Source organism: Hippoglossus stenolepis, chromosome 9 (genome assembly GCF_022539355.2).
Source record: "Hippoglossus stenolepis isolate QCI-W04-F060 chromosome 9, HSTE1.2, whole genome shotgun sequence".
NCBI lineage: Eukaryota > Metazoa > Chordata > Actinopteri > Pleuronectiformes > Pleuronectidae > Hippoglossus > Hippoglossus stenolepis.
The window spans coordinates 3148906-3167124 of record NC_061491.1 but is presented as its reverse complement, the minus strand read 5'-3'; the positions used below and the strand labels follow the sequence as shown (position 1 = coordinate 3167124).

Here is an 18219-nt window from a genome sequence, read left to right as displayed (position 1 = left end):
TGGAGAAATAAAATGGAGTTGATCCTCTCTACTACGTGGTCATTAGCTCAGATGGTCAGAGCGTGGTGCTAATAACGCCAAGGTCATGAGTTCAAAGCCCATACTGGCCAGTTGTTTGTAACAGATGTAACAGGTGCAATCATTTACAAAAGGTTGTCTGAATTACAAAACATGGCAGAAAGATTGCTCCAAAAAATGTCTGTCTTCATTTAAGATTTTTTTTCACCATGTGTATGTGTATGTACAAAATATCTCAAAGACGCATGGTGAGACGTTTACCACATCATACTGCACTTCCACTGTTGATCACCCTGTGCAAAATGAACACTGGAGAAATAAATGGAGCTGATCCTCACTACTACGCCGGCTGGTTACCTCAGATGGTCAGAGTCATGAAATAGATATCACCTGTCATGGGTTCAAGCCCCATACTGGCCAGTTGGTTGTAACAGATGCAAAAGTAATCATTTACAAAAGCTTCTCTGCATTACAAAACATGGCAGGAAAGATTATCTTCCAAAAAATATCTGACTTAATTTTTTTATTTCTTTTTCTGCTCATGTGTATGTATGTGTACAAAATATCTCAAAGACGATGGTGAGTCGCTTATCACATCATACTGCACTTCTGCTGTTGTTCACCCTGTGCAAAATGAACACCGAGAAATGTTCTGTGCTTGATCCTCAATACTTACGTGGCCGGTTAGCTCAGATGGTCAGAGCGCAGTGCCACAACGCCAAGGTCATGGGTTCAAGCCCCATACTGGCCAGTTGGTTGCAACAGATGTACAGGTGCACCATTTACAAAAGGTTCTGAATTATAAAACATGGCAGAAAGATTGCTCCAAAAAATGTCTGTCTTCATTTAAGATTTTTTTTCACCATGTGTATGTGTGTGTGTACAAAATATCTCAAAGACGCATGGTGAGTCACACCAAATCATACTGCACTTCCACCTCATGTTCACCCTGTGCAAAATGAACACTGAGAAATAAATGGAGTTGATCCTCACTACTTACGTAGCCGGTTAGCTCAGATGGTCAGAGCGTGAAAGCAAACGCCAAGGCCATGGGTTCAAGCTCCATACTAGCCAGCTGTTTGTAACAGGATGTAACAGATGCAAATGTGCAATCATTTACAAAAGCTTCTCTTCATTACAAAACATGGCAGAAAGATTGCTCCAAAAATATCTGACTTCCCATTTAAGATTTTTTCACCATGTGTATGTGTGTACAAAATATTCAAACACGCATGGTGAGTCGCTTACCAAATCATACTGCACTTCCACTGTTGTTCACCCTGTGCAAAATGAACACTGGAGAAATAAATGGAGTTGATCCTCACTACTTACGTAGCCGGGCATCAGATGGTCAGAGCGTGGTGCCACAACGCCAAGGCTGGGTTCAAGCCTAATACTAGCCATTGTTTGTAACAGATGTAATAGATGCAAATGTGCAATCATTTACAAAGATTGTCTGAATTACAAAACATGAGTAGAAAGATTGCTCCAAAAATGTCTGTTCATTTAAGATTTTTTTTTCACCATGTGTATGTGTATGTAAAGCAAATATCTCAAATGATGGTGAGATGCTTACCACTATACTGCACTTCCACTGTTGATCACCCTGTGCAAAATGAACACTGGAGAAATAAATGGAGTTGATCCTCACTACTTACGTGGCTGGTTACCTCAGATGGTCAGAGCGTGGTGCTAATAACACCAAGGTCATGGGTTCAAGCCCCATACTGGCCAGTTGGTTGTAACAGATGCAAATGTGCAATCATTTACAAAAGCTTCTCTGCATTACAAAACATGGCAGAAAGATTGCTCCAAAAAATATCTGACTTAATTTTTTATTTTTTTTCACCATGTGTATGTGTGTGTGTACAAAATATCTCAAAGACGCATGGTGAGTCGTTTACCACATCATACTGCACTTGCTGTTGTTCACCTCCCAGCAAAATGAACACTGAGAAATAAATGGAGTTGATCCTCACTACTACGTAGCCGGCCAGGGGCTCAGATGGTCAGGAGCGTGGTGCTAATAACGCCAAGGCCATGGGTTCAAGCCCATACTAGCCAGTTGTTTGTAACAGATAATAGATGCAAATGTGCAATCATTCACAAAAGCTTCTCTGCATTACAAAAACATGGCAGAAAGATTGCTCCAAAAATATCTGACTTCATTTATGATTTTTTCACCATGTGTATATGTGTGTGTACAAAATATCTCTGCAAACACGCATGGTGAGTCGTTTACTACATCATACTGCACTTCTGCTGTTGTTCACCCTGTGCAAAAATGAACACTGAGAAATACAAATGCAGTTGATCCTCAATACTTACGTAATGGTTAGCTCAGATGGTCAGAGCGTGGTGCTATTAACGCCAAGGCCGGGCGGTTCAAGCCCCATACTGGCCAGTTGTTTGTAACAGATGCAACAGGTGCAAACCATTTACAAAAAGATTGCTGGAATTACAAAACATGGCAGAAAGATTGCTCCAAAAAATGTCTGTCTTCATTTAAGATTTTTTTTCACCATGTGTATGTGTATGTACAAAATATCTCAAAGACGCATGGTGAGACGTTTACCACATCATACTGCACTTCCACTGTTGATCACCCTGTGCAAAATGAACACTGGAGAAATAAATGGAGTTGATCCTCACTACTTACGTGGCTGGTTACCTCAGATGGTCAGAGCGTGGTGCTAATAACACCAAGGTCATGGGTTCAAGCCCCATACTGGCCAGTTGTTTGTAACAGATGCAAATGTGCAATCATTTATTAAAGCTTCTCTGAATTACAAAACATGGCAGAAAGATTGCTCCAAAAATATCTGTCTTCATTTAAGATTTTTTCACCAGGTGTATGTGTGTGTAAAGCAAAATATCTCAAAGACGATGGTGAGTCGTTTACCAAATCATACTGCACTTCCACTGTTGTTCACCCTGTGCAAAATGAACACTGAGAAATAAATGGAGTTGATCCTCGGCTACTTAAGGGTCGGTTAGCTCAGATGGTCAGAGAGCGTGGTGCCATTAACGCCCGAGGTCATGGGTTCAAGCCCCATACTGGCCATTTGAGCCTGTGTAACAGATGCAAAATGCAATCATTTACAAAAAGCTTCTCTGAATTAGAAAACATGGCAGTGATTGCTCCAAAATATCTGTCTTCATTTAAGATTTTTTTCACTATGTGTATGTGTGTGTGTGTACAAAATATCTCAAAGACGCATGGTGAGTCGTTTACTACATCATACTGTACTCAATTGTTGTTCACCTGTGGCAAAATGAACACTGGAGAAATAAATGGAGTTGATCCTCACTACTTACGTGGCCGGTTAGCTCAGACGGTCAGAGCTGCAGCATTAATGCCAAGTCATGGGTTCAAGCCCACATTGCATGCCAGTTGTTTGTACAGATGCAAATGTGCAATCATTTACAAAAGGTTTCCGAATTACAAAACATGGCAGAAAGATTGCTCCAAATATATCTGACTTCATTTAAGATTTTTTTTTCACCATGTGTATGTGTGTGTACAAAATATCTCAAAGCATTTACGGTGAGTCGCTTACCACATCATACTGTACTTCCACTGTTGTTCACCCTGTGCAAAATGAACACTGGAGAAATAAATGGAGTTGATCCCTCACTACTACGTGGCCGGTTAGCTCAGATGGTCAGAGCGCAGCCAACAACGCCAAGGTCATGAGTTCAAACCCCATACTGGCCAGTTGTTTGTAACAGATGTAACAGGTGCAACTTGTTTGCCAAAAGGCTGGTTCGAATTACAAACATGGCAGAAAGATTGCTCCAAAAATGTCTGTCTTCATTTAAGATTTTTTTCACCATGTGTAAGTGTATGTACAAAAGACCCCAAAGACGCATGGTGAGATGCTGCTTACTACATCATACTGCACTTCCACTGTTGATCACCCTGTGCAAAATGAACCCTTGAGAAATAAATGGAGTTGATCCTCACTACTTATGTGGCCGGTTAGCTCAGATGGTCAGAGCGTGGTGCCATTAACGCCTAAGGTCAAGTGGGGTTCAAGCCCTATACTGGCCATTTGTTTGTAACAGATGCAAATGTGGCAATCATTTACAAAAAGCTTCTTGAATTAGAAAACATGGCAGAAAGATTGCTCCAAAAATATCTGTCTTCATATTTAAGATTTTTTTTTTTCACCATGTGTATGTGTGTGTGTACAAAATATTTCAAAGACGACAGGAGTCGCTTACCACATCATACTGCACTTCCACTGTTGTCTACCCTGTGCAAAATGAACACTGGAGAAATAAATGGAGTTGATCCTCACTACTTACGTGGCCGGTTAGCTCAGATGGTCAGAGCGTGGTGCTAATAATGCCAAGTCATGGGTTCAAGCCCCATACTGGCCAGTTGTTTGTAACAGATGCAAATGTGCAATCATTTACAAAAGGTTCTCTGAATTACAAAACATGGCAGAAAGATTGCTCCAAAATATATCTGACTTCATTTAAGATTTTTTTTCACCATGTGTATGTGTGTGTACAAAATATCTCAAAGACGATGGTGAGTCGCTTTACTACATCATACTGCACTTCCACTGTTGTTCACTCCTGTGCAAAATGAACACTGGAGAAATAAAATGGAGTTCATCCATACTACTTTACGTGGCCGGGTTATCTCAGATGGTCAGAGCGTGGTGCTAATAACGCCAAGGTCATGGGTTCAAGCTTCTCCATACTGGCCAGTTGTTTGTAAACAGATGTAACAGTTGCAATGTGCAATCATTTATAAAAGCTTCTGAATTACAAAACATGGCAGAAAGATTGCTCCAAAAAAAATGTCTGTCTTCATTTAAGATTTTTTCACCATGTGTATGTGTATGTACAAAATATCTCAAAGACGCATGCAGAGACGTTTTCCACATCATACTGCACTTCCACTGCTGATCACCCTGTGCAAAAATGAACACTGGAGAAATAAATGGAGTTTGATCCGTCTACTTACGTGGCTGGTTACCCCAGATGGTCAGAGCGTGGTGCTAATAACGCCAAGGTCATGGGTTCAAGCCCATACTGGCCAGTTGTTTGTAATAGATGCAAATGTGCAATCATTTATAAAAGCTTCTCTGAATTACAAAAACATGGCAGAAAGATTGCTCCAAAAATATCGGTTCCCATTTAAGATTTTTCACCAGGTGTATGTGTGTGTACAAAATATCTCAAAGATTTATGGTGAGTCGTTTACCAAATCATACTGCACTTCCACTGTTGTTCACTCCCTTGTGCAAAATGAACACTGAGAAATAATGGAGTTGATCCTCACTACTTATGTGGCCTGTTAGCTCAGATGGTCAGAGCGTGTGCCATTAACGCCCAAGGTCATGGGTTCAAGCCCCATACTGGCCATTTGTTTGTAACAGATGAAAAATGTGCAATCATTTACAAAGCTTCTCTGAATTAGAAAACATGGCAGAAAGATTGTTCCAAAAATATCTGTCTTCATTTAAGATTTTTTCACCATGTGTATGTGTGTGTACAAAATATCTCAAAGACGCAGCTGGTGAGTCGTTTACCACATCATACTGCACTTCCACTGTTGTTCACCCCAGCAAATGAACACTGGAGAAATAAATGGAGTTGATCCTCACTACTTACGTGGCCGGTTAGGATCAGATGGTCAGAGTGTGGTGCTAATAATGCCAAGTCATGGGTTCAAGCCCCATACTGGCCAGTTGTTTGTACAGATGCAAATGTGCAATCATTTACAAAAGGTTCTCTGAATATTACAAACATGGCAGAAAGATTGCTCCAAAATATATCTTGACTTCATTTTAAGATTTTTTTCACTATGTGTATGTGTGTGTACAAATATCTCAAAGACGTATGGTGGAGTCGTTTACCACATCATACTGCAATTTACCTGTTGTTCACCCTGTGCAAAAATGAACACTGAGAAATAAATGGAGTTGATCCTCTCTACTACGTGGCCGGTTAGCTCAGATGGTCAGAGCGTGGTGCTAATAACGCCAAGTGTCATGAGTTCAAGCCCCATACTGGCCAGTTGTTTGTAATAGATGTAACAGGTGCAATCATTTACAAAAAGGTTGTCTGAATTACAAAACATGGTGAAAGGTTGCTCCAAAAATGTCTGTCTTCATTTAAGATTTTTCACCATGTGTGGTGTGTATGTACAAAATATCCTTTCAAAGACGCATGGTGAGACATTTACCACATCATACTGCACTTCCACTGTTGATCACCTTGTGCAAAAATGAACACTGAGAACAATGGAGTTGATCCTCACTACTTACGTGGCTGGTTACCCAGATGGTCAGAGCGTGTTAATAATACCTGTCATGGGTTCAAGCCCCATACCGGCCAGTTGTTTGTAACAGATGCAAATGTGCACTGTTTACAAAGCTTCTCTGCATTACAAAACATGGCAGAAAGATTGCTCCAAAAAATATCTGACTTATTTTTTTTTCACCATGTGTATGTGTGTGTACAAAATATCTCAAAGACGCATGGTGAGTCGTTTACCACATCATACTGCACTTCTGCTGTTGTTCACCCTGTGCAAAATGGACACTGAGAAATAAATGCAGTTGATCCTCAATACTTACGTGGTCAAGTTAGCTCAGATGGAATTAGCGCAAAGCATTAACGCTAAGGTCATGGGTTCAAGCCCCATACTGGCCAGTTGTTTGTAACAGATGTAACAGGTGCAATCATTTACAAAGGGTTCTCTGAATTACAAAACATGGCAGAAAGATTGCTCCAAAAAATGTCTGTCTTCATTTAAGATTTTTTTTCACCATGTGTATGTGTGTGTATAAAAATATCTCAAAGACGCATGGTGAGTCGTTTACCACATCATACTGCACTTCCACTGTTGTTCACCCTGTGCAAAAATGAACACTGAGAAATAAATGCAGTTGATCCTCACTACTTACGTGGCCGGTTAGCCTGGGATGGTCAGAGCGCTGGTAAGTAATAACGCCAAGGTCATGAGTTCAAGCCCCCATACTGGCCAGTTGTTTGTAACAGATGTAACAGGTAATCATTTACAAAAGGTTGTCTGAATTAAAACATGGCAGAAAGATTGCTCCAAAAATGTCTGTCTTCATTTAAGATTTTTTCACCATGTGTATGTGTATGCACAAAATATCTCAAAGACGACGGTGAGGCGTTTACCACATCATACTGCACTTCCACTGTTGATCACTCCTAAAAATGAACACTGGAGAAATAAATGGAGTTGATCCTCACTACTTACGTGGCTGGTTACCTCAGATGGTCAGAGCGTGGTGCTAATAACACCAAGGTCATGGGTTCAAGCCCCATACCGGCCAGTTGTTTGTAACAGATGCAAATGTGCAATCATTTACAAAAGCTTCTCTGCATTACAAAACATGGCAGAAAGATTGCTCCAAAAAATATCTGACTTAATTTTTAATTTTTTTCACCATGTATGTGTGTGTACAAAATATCTCAAAGACGCATGGTGAGTCGTTTACCACATCATACTGCACTTCTGCTGTTGTTCACCCTGTGCAAAATGAACACTGGAGAAATAAATGCAGTTGATCCTCAATACTTACGTACGGGTTAGGCTCAGATGGTCAGAGCTGGTACATTAACGCCAAGGTCATGGGTTCAAGCCCATACTGGCCAGTTGTTTGTAAACAGATGCAACAGGTGCAATCATTTACAAAAGGTTCTCTGAATTACAAAACATGGCAGAAAGATTGCTCCAAAATGTTCACTTATTTAAGATTTTTTTCACCATCTGTATGTGTGTGTATAAAAATATCTCAAGATTTACGGTGAGTCATTTACCACATCATACTGCACTTCCACTGCTGTTCACTCCTGTGCAAATGAACACTGGAGAAATAAATGGAGTTCATCCATACTACTTACGTGGCCGGTTATCTCAGATGGTCAGAGCGTGGTGCTAATAACGCCAAGGTCATGGGTTCAAGCCCCATACTGGCCAGTTGTTTGTAACAGATGTAACAGTTGCAAATGTGCAATCATTTATAAAAGCTTCTCTGAATTACAAAACATGGCAGAAAGATTGCTCCAAAAAATATCTGTCTTCATTTAAGATTTTTTTTCACCATGTGTATGTGTGTGTGTACAAAATATCTCAAAGACGCATGGTGAGTCGCTTACCAAATCATACTGCACTTCCACTGCTTGTCTGCCACTCCTGTGCAAAAATGAACACTGGAGAAATAAATGGAGTTGATCCTCACTACTTACGTGGCCGGTTAGCTCAGATGGTCAGAGCGTGGTGCTAATAACGCCAAGGCTATGGGTTCAAGCCCCATACTAGCCAGTTGTTTGTAACAGATGTAACAGGTGCAATCATTTACAAAAGGTTGTCTGAATTACAAAACATGGCAGAAAGATTGCTCCAAAAAGTCTGTCTTCATTTAAGATTTTTTTCACCATGTGTATGTGTATGTACAAAATATCTCAAAGACGCATGGTGAGACGTTTCCACATCATACTGCACTTCCACTGTTGATCACCCTGTAAAATGAACACTGGAGAAATAAATGGAGTTGATCCTCACTACTTACGTGGCTGGTTACCTCAGATGGTCAGAGCGTGGTGCTAATAACGCTGTCATGGGTTCAAGCCCCATACTGGCCAGTTGTTTGTAACAGATGCAAATGTGCAATCATTTATAAAAGCTTCTCTGAATTACAAAACATGGCAGAAAGATTGCTCCAAAAAATATCTGTCTTCATTTAAGATTTTTTCACCAGGTGTATGTGTGTGTACAAATATCTCAAGACGCATGGTGAGTCGCTTACTACATCATACTGCACTTCCACTGTTGTTCACCCTGTGCAAATGAACATTGAGAAATAAATGGAGCTGATCCTCACTACTTATGTGGCAGTTTAGCTCCAGATGGTCAGAGCGTGGTGCTAATAACGCCAAGGTCATGGGTTCAAGCCCCATACTGGCCAGTTGTTTGTAACAGATAATAACAGATGCAAAGCAGTGTAATCATTTACAAAAGCCTTCTGCATTACAAAACATGGCAGAAAGATTGCTCCAAAATATCTGATCAATTTTTATTTTTTTCACCATGTGTATGTGTGTGTACAAATATCTCAAAGACGACAGGTATCGCTATCACATCATACTGCACTTCTGCTGTTGTTCACCCTGTGCAAATGAACACTGGAGAAATAAATGCAGTTGATCCTCAATACTTACGTGGGCCGGTTAGCTCAGATGGTCAGAGGCAAAGCAATAACGCCAAGGCTATGGGTTCAAGCCTCATACTGGCCAGTTGTTTGTACAGATGTAACAGTTGCAATCATTTACAAAAATGTCTTCTCTGAATTACAAAACATGCAGAAAGATTGCTCCAAAAATGTCTGTTCTACTTAAGATTTTTTTCACCATGTATGTGTGTGTGTATAAAAATATCTCAAAGACGCATGGTGAGTCAGTTTACCACATCATACTGCACTTCCACTGTTGTTCACCCTGTGCAAAATGAACACTGGAGAAATAAATGGAGTTCATCCATACTACTTACGTGGCCGGTTATCTCAGATGGTCAGAGCGCAAAGCATTAACGCCAAGGTCATGGGTTCAAGCTCTATACTGGCCAGTTGTTTGTAACAGATGTACAGTTGCAAAATGTGCAATCATTTATAAAGCTTCAGTATTACAAAACATGGCAGAAAGATTGCTCCAAAAAATATCTGACTTACTTAAGATTTTTTTTCACCATGTGTATGTGTGTATACAAAATATCTCAAAGATGCATGGTGAGTCATTTACTACATCATACTGCACTTGCTGTTGTTCACCCTGTGCAAAATGAACACTGAGAAATAAATGCAGTTGATCCCTAATACTTACGTACGGTTAGCTCAGATACGGGGAGCGCAGCACACTGCCAAGGTCATGGGTTCAAGCCCCATACTGGCCAGTTGTTTGTAACAGATGTAACAGTTGCAATCATTTACAAAATGTTCTCTGAATTACAAAACATGGCAGAAAGATTGCTCCAAAAATGTCTGTCGTCATTTAAGATTTTTTTCACTCATGTGTATGTGTGTATAAAAATATCTCAAAGACGCATGGTGAGTCGTTACCACATCATACTGCACTTCCACTGTTGTTCACCCCTGTGCAAAATGAACACTGGAGAAATAAATGGAGTTCATCCATACTACTTACGTGGGCCGGTTATCTGAGATGGTCAGAGCGTGGTGCATTAACGCTGTCATGGGTTCAAGCCCCATACTGGCCAGTTGTTTGTAACAGATGTAAAGTTGCAAATGTGCAATCATTTATAAAATCTTCTGTATTACAAAACATGGCAGAAAGATTGCTCCAAAATATCTTTGTCTTCATTTAAGATTTTTTTCACCATGTGTATGTGTGTGTACAAAATATCTCAAAGACGCATGGTGAGTCGCTTGCTCAAATCATAATGCACTTCCACTGTTGTTCACTCCTGTGCAAATGAACACTGAGAAATAATGGAGTTGATCCTCACTACTTACGTGGCTGGTTAGCTCAGATGGTCAGAGCGTGGTGCTAATAACGCCAAGGTCATGGGTTCAAGCCCCATACTAGCCAGTTGTTTGTAACAGATGTAACAGGTGCAATCATTTACAAAAGGTTGTCTGAATTACAAAACATGGCAGAAAGATTGCCAAAAAATGTCTGTCTTCATTTAAGATTTTTCACCATGTGTATGTGTATACAAAAGCATCTCAAAGACGCATGGTGAGACGTTTTCCACATCATACTGCACTTCCACTGTTGATCACCCTGTGCAAATGAACACTGAGAAATAAATGGAGTTGATCCTACTACTTACGTGGCTGGTTACCTCAGATGGTCAGAGCGCAAAGCATTAACAAGGTCATGGGTTCAAGCCTATACTGGCCAGTTGTTTGTACAGATGCAAATTTGCAATCATTTATAAAAGCTTCTGAATTACAAAACATGGCAGAAAGATTGCTCCAAAAATATCTGTCTTCATTTAACATTTTTTTCACTCAGGTGTATGTGTGTGTGTGTACAAAATATCTCAAAGACGCATGGTGAGTCGTTTACTAAATCATACTGGTACTCAATTGTTGTTCACCCGTGCAAAATGAACACTGGAGAAATAAATGAGTTGATCCTCACTACTTATGTGGCCGGTTAGCTCAGATGGTCAGAGCGTGGTGCTACTAACGCCAAGGTCATGGGTTCAAGCCCCATACTGGCCAGTTGTTTGTAACAGATGTAACAGATGCAATGTGCAATAATTTACAAAAGGTTCTCTGAATTACAAACATGGCAGAAAGATTGCTCCAAAATATATCTGACTTCATTTGGCATTTTTTTCACCATGTGTATGTGTGTGTGTACAAAATATCTCAAAGACGCATGGTGAGTCGCTTACTACATCATACTGCACTTCCACTGTTGTTCACCCTGTGCAAAATGAACACTGGAGAAATAAATGGAGTTGATCCTCACTACTTACGTGGCCGATTAGCTCAGATGGTCAGAGCGTGGTGCTAATAACGCCAAGGTCATGAGTTCAAGCCCCATACTGGCCAGTTGTTTGTAACAGATGTAACAGGTGCAATCATTTACAAAAGGTTGTCTGAATTACAAAACATGGCAGAAAGATTGCTCCAAAAAATGTCTGTCTTCATTTAAGATTTTTTTTCACCATGTGTATGTGTATGTACAAAATATCTCAAAGACGTATGGTGAGACGTTTATTTATATCATACTGCACTTCTGCTGTTGTTCACCCTGTGCAAAATGAACACTGGAGAATAAATGCAGTTGATCCTCAATACTTACGGGCCGGTTAGCTCAGATGGTCAGAGCTGCCCACACCTGGTGTGTGTGCTGTTGCTGGTCATGGGTTCAAGCCCCATACTGGCCAGTTGTTTGTAACAGATGTAACAGTTGCAATCATTTACAAAATGTTCTCTGAATTACATAAAACATGGCAGAAAGATTGTCTAAAAATGTCTGTCGCCATTTAAGATTTTTTCACCATGTGTATGTGTATAAAAATATCTCAAAGACGCATGGTGAGTCGTTTACTTCACATCATACTGCACTTCCACTGTTGTTCACCCTGTGCAAATGAACACTGGAGAAATAAATGGAGTTCATCCACATACTTACTGGTCAAGTTATCTGAGATGGTCAGACAGCAGCTAATAACGCCAAGGTCATGGGTTCAAGCCCCATACTGGCCAGTTGTTTGTAACAGATGTAACAGTTACAAATGTGCAATCATTTATAAAAGCTTCTCTGAATTACAAAACATGGCAGAAAGATTGCTCCAAAAAATATCTGTCTTCATTTAAGATTTTTTTTCACCAGGTGTATGTGTGTGTGTACAAAATATCTCAAAGACGCATGGTGAGTCGTTTACCAAATTATACTGCACTTCCACTGTTGTTCACCCTGTGCAAAATGAACACTGGAGAAATAAATGGAGTTGATCCTCACTACTTACGTGGCTGGTTAGCCTGTGATGGTCAGAGCGTGTTACTAACGCCCAAGGTCATGGGTTCAAGCCCTATACTTAGCCAGTTGTTTGTAACAGATGTAACAGGTGCACCATTTACAAAAGGTTGTCTGAATTACAAAACATGGCAGAAAGATTGGCTCCAAAAAATGTCTGTCTTCATTTAAGATTTTTTTCACCATGTGTATGTATACAAAATATCTCAAAGACGCATGGTGAGACGTTTTCCACATCATACTGCACTTCCACTGTTGATCACCCTGTGCAAATGAACACTGAGAAATAAATGGAGTTGATCCCTCACTACTTACGTGGCTGGGTTACCTCAGATGGTCAGAGCGTGGTGCTACTAACTGCTGCTGTCATGGGGTTCAAGCCCCCATACTGGCCAGTTGTTTGTAATAGATGCAAATTTGCAATCATTTATAAAAGCTTCTCTGAATTACAAAACATGGCAGAAAGATTGCTCCAAAAATATCTGTCTTCATTTAACATTTTTTTCACCAGGTGTATGTGTGTGTGTACAAAATATCTCAGACGATGGTATGAGTCAAGCTACCAAATCATACTGCACTTCCACTGCTGTTCACCCTGTGCAAAATGAACACTGAGAAATAAATGGAGTTGATCCTCACTACTTATGGCCGGTTAGCTCAGATGGTCAGAGCGTGGTGCTAATAACACAAGGTCAGGTTCAAGCTCTATACTGGCCAGTTGTTTCCATGTTGATGTAACAGATGCAAATGTGCAATAATTTACAAAAAGGTTCTCTGAATTACAAACATGGCAGGAAAGATTGCTCCAAAATATATCTGACTTTCATTTAAGATTTTTTTCACCATGTGTATGTGTGTGTACAAATATCTCAAAGACGCATGGTGAGTCGCTTTACCACATCATACTGCACTTCCACTGCTGTTCACCCTGTGCAAAATGAACACTGGAGAAATAAATGGAGTTGATCCTCACTACTTACGGGCTTCATTAGCCAGATGGTCAAGAGTTGCAGCTAATAACGCCAAGGTCATGAGTTCAAGCCCCATACTGGCCAGTTGTTTGTAATAGATAACAGGTGCAATCATTTACAAAAGGTTATCTGAATTACAAACATGCAGAAAGATTGCTCCAAAAATGTCTGTCTTCTATCAAGATTTTTTTCACCATGTGTATGTGTATGTACAAAATATCTCAAAGACGTATGGTGAGACGCTTACCACATCATACTGCACTTCGCTGTTGTTCACCCTGTGCAAAATGAACACTGGAGAAATAAATGCAGTTGATCCCTCAATACTTACGTGTCGGGGTTAGCCTGTATGTCGAGCGCAGCCATTAACGCTAAGGTCATGGTTCAAGCCCTATACTGGCCAGTTGTTTGTAACAGATGGGCTATGCTGCAACGCCATTTACAAAATGTTCTCTGGAATTACAAAAACATGGCAGAAAGATTTGCTCCAAAAATGTCTGTCGCTATTTAAGATTTTTTTCTACCTATGTGTATGTGTGTGTATAAAAATATCTCAAAGACGATGGTGAGTCGCTTACCACATCATACTGCACTCTCCAATTGTTGTTCACCCCAGCAAAATGAACACTGAGAAATAAATGGAGTCTTATCCATACTTACTTACGCGGGTCGGGTTATCCGAGATGGTCAGAGCGCAGTTATTAACGCTAAGGTCATGGGTTCAAGTTCCATACTGGCTAGTTGTTTGTAATAGATGTAACAGTTGTAAAATGTGCAATCATTTATAAAATCTTCTCTCTGTATTAAGTAAAAACATGGCAGAAAGATTGCTCCAAAAAATATCTGTCTTCATTTAACAGATTTTTTTCACTCATGTGTATGTGTGTGTGTACAAAATATCTCAAAGACGCATGGTGAGTCGTTTACCAAATCATACTGCACTCAACATGTTCACACCTCAGGCAAAATGAACACTGGAGAACAATGGAGTTGATCCTCACTACTTACGTGGCTAAGTAGCTCCAGATGGTCAGACAAAAGCATTAACGCCAAGGTCATGGGTTCAAGCCCCATACTGGCCAGTTGTTTGTAACAGATGTAACAGGTGCAATCATTTACAAAAGGTTGTCTGAATTACAAAACATGGCAGAAAGATTGCTCCAAAAAATGTCTGTCTTCATTTAAGATTTTTTTTCACCATGTGTATGTGTATGTACAAAATATCTCAAAGACGATGGTGAGACGTTTTCCACATCATACTGCACTCTCCACTGTTGATCACCCTGTGCAAAATGAACACTGAGAAATAAATGGAGTTGATCCCTCACTACTTACGTGGCTGGTTACCTCCCAGATGGTCAGGAGCGTGGTGCTAATAACGCCAAGGTCATGGGTTCAAGCCCCATACTGGCCAGTTGTTTGTAACAGATGCAAATGTGCAATCATTTATAAAAGCTTCTCTGAATTACAAAACATGGCAGAAAGATTGCTCCAAAAAATATCTGTCTTCATTTAAGATTTTTTTTCACCAGGTGTATGTGTGTGTGTACAAAATATCTCAAAGACGCATGGTGAGTCGTTTACCAAATCATACTGCACTTCCACTGTTGTTCACCCTGTGCAAAATGAACACTGAGAAATAAATGGAGTTGATCCTCACTACTTATGTGGGCCGGTTAGTTCAGGGATGGTCAGAGCGTGGCAGTGCTAATAACGCCTAAGGTCATGGGTTCAAGCTCTATACTGGCCAGTTGTTTGTAACAGATGTAACAGATGCAAATGTGCAATAATTACATAAAAGGTTCTTGAATTACAAAACATGCAGGAAAGATTGCTCCAAAATATATCTGACTTCATTTAAGATTTTTCAGCCATGTGTATGTGTGTGTACAAAATATCTCAAAGACGCATGGTGAGTCGTTTACCACATCATACTGCACTTCCACTGCTGTTCACCCTGTGCAAAAATGAACACTGGAGAAAATAAATGAGTTGATCCTCACTACTTACGTGGCCGATTATCATAGATGGTCAGAGCGTGGTGCCAATAACGCCAAGGTCATGAGTTCAAGCCCATATTTGGCCAGTTGTTTGTAACAGATGTAACAGGTGCAATCATTTACAAAAGGTTATCTGAATTAGCAAAACATGGCAGAAAGATTTGCTCCAAAAATGTCTGTCTTCATTTAAGATTTTTTCACCATGTATGCAAAGGTACAAAATATCTCAAAGACGCATGGTGAGACGTTTGCCACATCATACTGCACTTCTGCTGTTGTTCACCCTGTGCAAAATGAACACTGGAGAAATAAATGCAGTTGGATCCCCAATACTTACGGGCCGGTTAGCTCAGATGGTCAGAGCGTGGTGCGATTAACGCCAAGGTCATGGGTTCAAGCCCATACTGGCCAGTTGTTTGTAAATAGATGTAACAGTTGCAAATGTGCAATCATTTATAAAATCTTCTCTGTATTACAAAACATGGCAGAAAGATTGCTCCAAAAATATCTGTCTCGTTTAAGATTTTTTTCACCATGTGTATGTGTGTGTGTACAAAATATCTCAAAGACGCATGGTGAGTCGTTTACCAAATCATACTGCACCTCCACTGCTGTTCACTCCCAGCAAAATGAACACTGGAGAAATAAATGGAGTTGATCCTCATTACTTACGTGGCTGGTTAGCCTGTGATGGTCAGAGCGTGGTGCCATTAACGCCGTCATGGGTTCAAGCTCCCATACTAGCCAGTTGTTTGTAACAGATGTAACAGGTGCACCTACTACAAAAGGTTGTCTGAATTACAAAACATGGCAGAAAGGATTGCTCCAAAATGTCTGTCTTCATTTAAGATTTTTTCACTACATGTGTATGTGTATGTACAAAATATCTCAAAGACGCATGGTGAGACGTTTTCCACATCATACTGCACTTCCACTGTTGATCACCCTGTGCAAAATGAACACTGGAGAAATAAATGGAGTTGATCCTCACTACTTACGTGGCTGGTTACCTCAGATGGTCAGAGCGTGGTGCTAATAACGCCAAGGTCATGGGTTCAAGCCCCATACTGGCCAGTTGTTTGTAACAGATGCAAATGTGCAATCATTTATAAAAGCTTCTCTGAATTACAAAACATGGCAGAAAGATTGCTCCAAAAAATATCTGTCTTCATTTAAGATTTTTTTTCACCAGGTGTATGTGTGTGTGTACAAAATATCTCAAAGACGCATGGTGAGTCGCTTACCAAATCATACTGCACCTCCACTGCCAGTTCACCCTGTGCAAAATGAACACTGAGAATAAATGGAGTTGATCCTCACTACTTATGTGGCCGGTTAGCTCAGATGGTCAGAGCGTGCTGGTGCTAATAACGCCCAAGGTCATGGGTTCAAGCCCATACTGGCCAGTTGTTTGTAACAGATGTAAATAGATGCAAATGTGCAATAATTTACAAAAAGGTTCTCTGAATTACAAAACATGGCAGAAAGATTGCTCCAAAATATATCTGACTTCTATTTAAGATTTTTTTTCACCATGTGTATGTGTGTACAAAATATCTCAAACACGCATGGTGAGTCGTTTTACCAGACATCATACTGCACTTCCACTGTTGTTCACCCTATGCAAATGAATACTGGAGAAATAAATGAGTTGATCCTCACTACTTACGTGGCCGATTAGCCCAGATGGTCAGAGCGTGGTGCTAATAACGCCAAGGTCATGAGTTCAAGCCCATACTGGCCAGTTGTTTGTAACAGATGTAATAGATGCAAATGTGCAATCATTTACAAAAGCTTCTGAATTACAAAAACATGGTTGAAAGATTGTTCCAAAAAAATATCTGACTTCATTTATGATTTTTTTCACCATGTGTATGTGTGTGTACAAAATATCTCAAAGACGATGGTGAGTCAGTTAACATATCATACTGCACTTCCACTGTTGTTCACCCCATAATGAACACTGAAATAATGGAGTTGATCCTCACTACTGATGTAATGGGTTAGTAGACATGGTCAGAGCGTGGTGCTAATAACGCAAAGGTCATGGGTTCAAGCCTTATACTGGCCAGTTGTTTGTACAGATGCAAATGTGCAATCATTTACAAAAGCTTCTGCATTACAAAACATGGTTGAAAGATTGCTCCAAAAATATCTGACTTTCATTTATGCGATTTTTTTCACCATGTATGTGTGTGTACAAAAATATCTCAAAGACGCATGGTGAGTCATTTACCACATCATACTGCACTTCTGCTGTTGTTCACCCTGTGCAAAATGAACACTGGAGAAATAAATGCAGTTGATCCTCACTACTTATGTGGCCGGTTAGCTCAGATGGTCAGAGCGTGGTGCTAATAACGCCAAGGTCATGGGTTCAAGCCGCATACTGGCCAGTTGTTTGTAACAGATACAATGCCATTTCACAAAAGCTTCCCTGAATTATAGAAAATGTCAGAAAGATTTCTCACTTGGGGAAATATCCAGCATGGACTGACTTCTAACTGCACCAGTGTGTTTGTTGTCTCACCATTATTGCCACTATGCCACCCAAGTTGTGAACAATAAGAAGCTAGTTTAAAGCACAAAGGGTATTGAACACCTGAAATATGGAATAGAAAAGCAACTTCATACAGTAAGATTTATTTTGGTCTCAGTCAATTGTTGGTGTTGTTTTTTTTCATTGTGTGTACACCACATCCACCATTTCAGTCTTTACTTAA

General features: G+C 40.1%; 4 non-coding genes across 4 annotated transcripts; all 4 read left to right on the top strand.

The window, feature by feature from the left end:
- The first annotated feature begins 3005 nt into the window (after nucleotides 1–3005).
- On the top strand, nucleotides 3006–3082 carry trnan-auu. Its single transcript has one exon. It is a non-coding gene; the product is annotated as a tRNA-Asn (tRNA).
- Nucleotides 3083–5326: 2244 nt separating this feature from the next.
- trnai-aau lies at nucleotides 5327–5400 on the top strand. The gene has a single exon. It is a non-coding gene; the product is annotated as a tRNA-Asn (tRNA).
- A 5784-nt stretch (nucleotides 5401–11184) lies between these two features.
- trnai-aau lies at nucleotides 11185–11258 on the top strand. Its single transcript has one exon. It is a non-coding gene; the product is annotated as a tRNA-Ser (tRNA).
- Nucleotides 11259–15834: 4576 nt separating this feature from the next.
- On the top strand, nucleotides 15835–15907 carry trnan-auu. Its single transcript has one exon. It is a non-coding gene; the product is annotated as a tRNA-Asn (tRNA).
- The last annotated feature ends 2312 nt before the right edge of the window (nucleotides 15908–18219 follow it).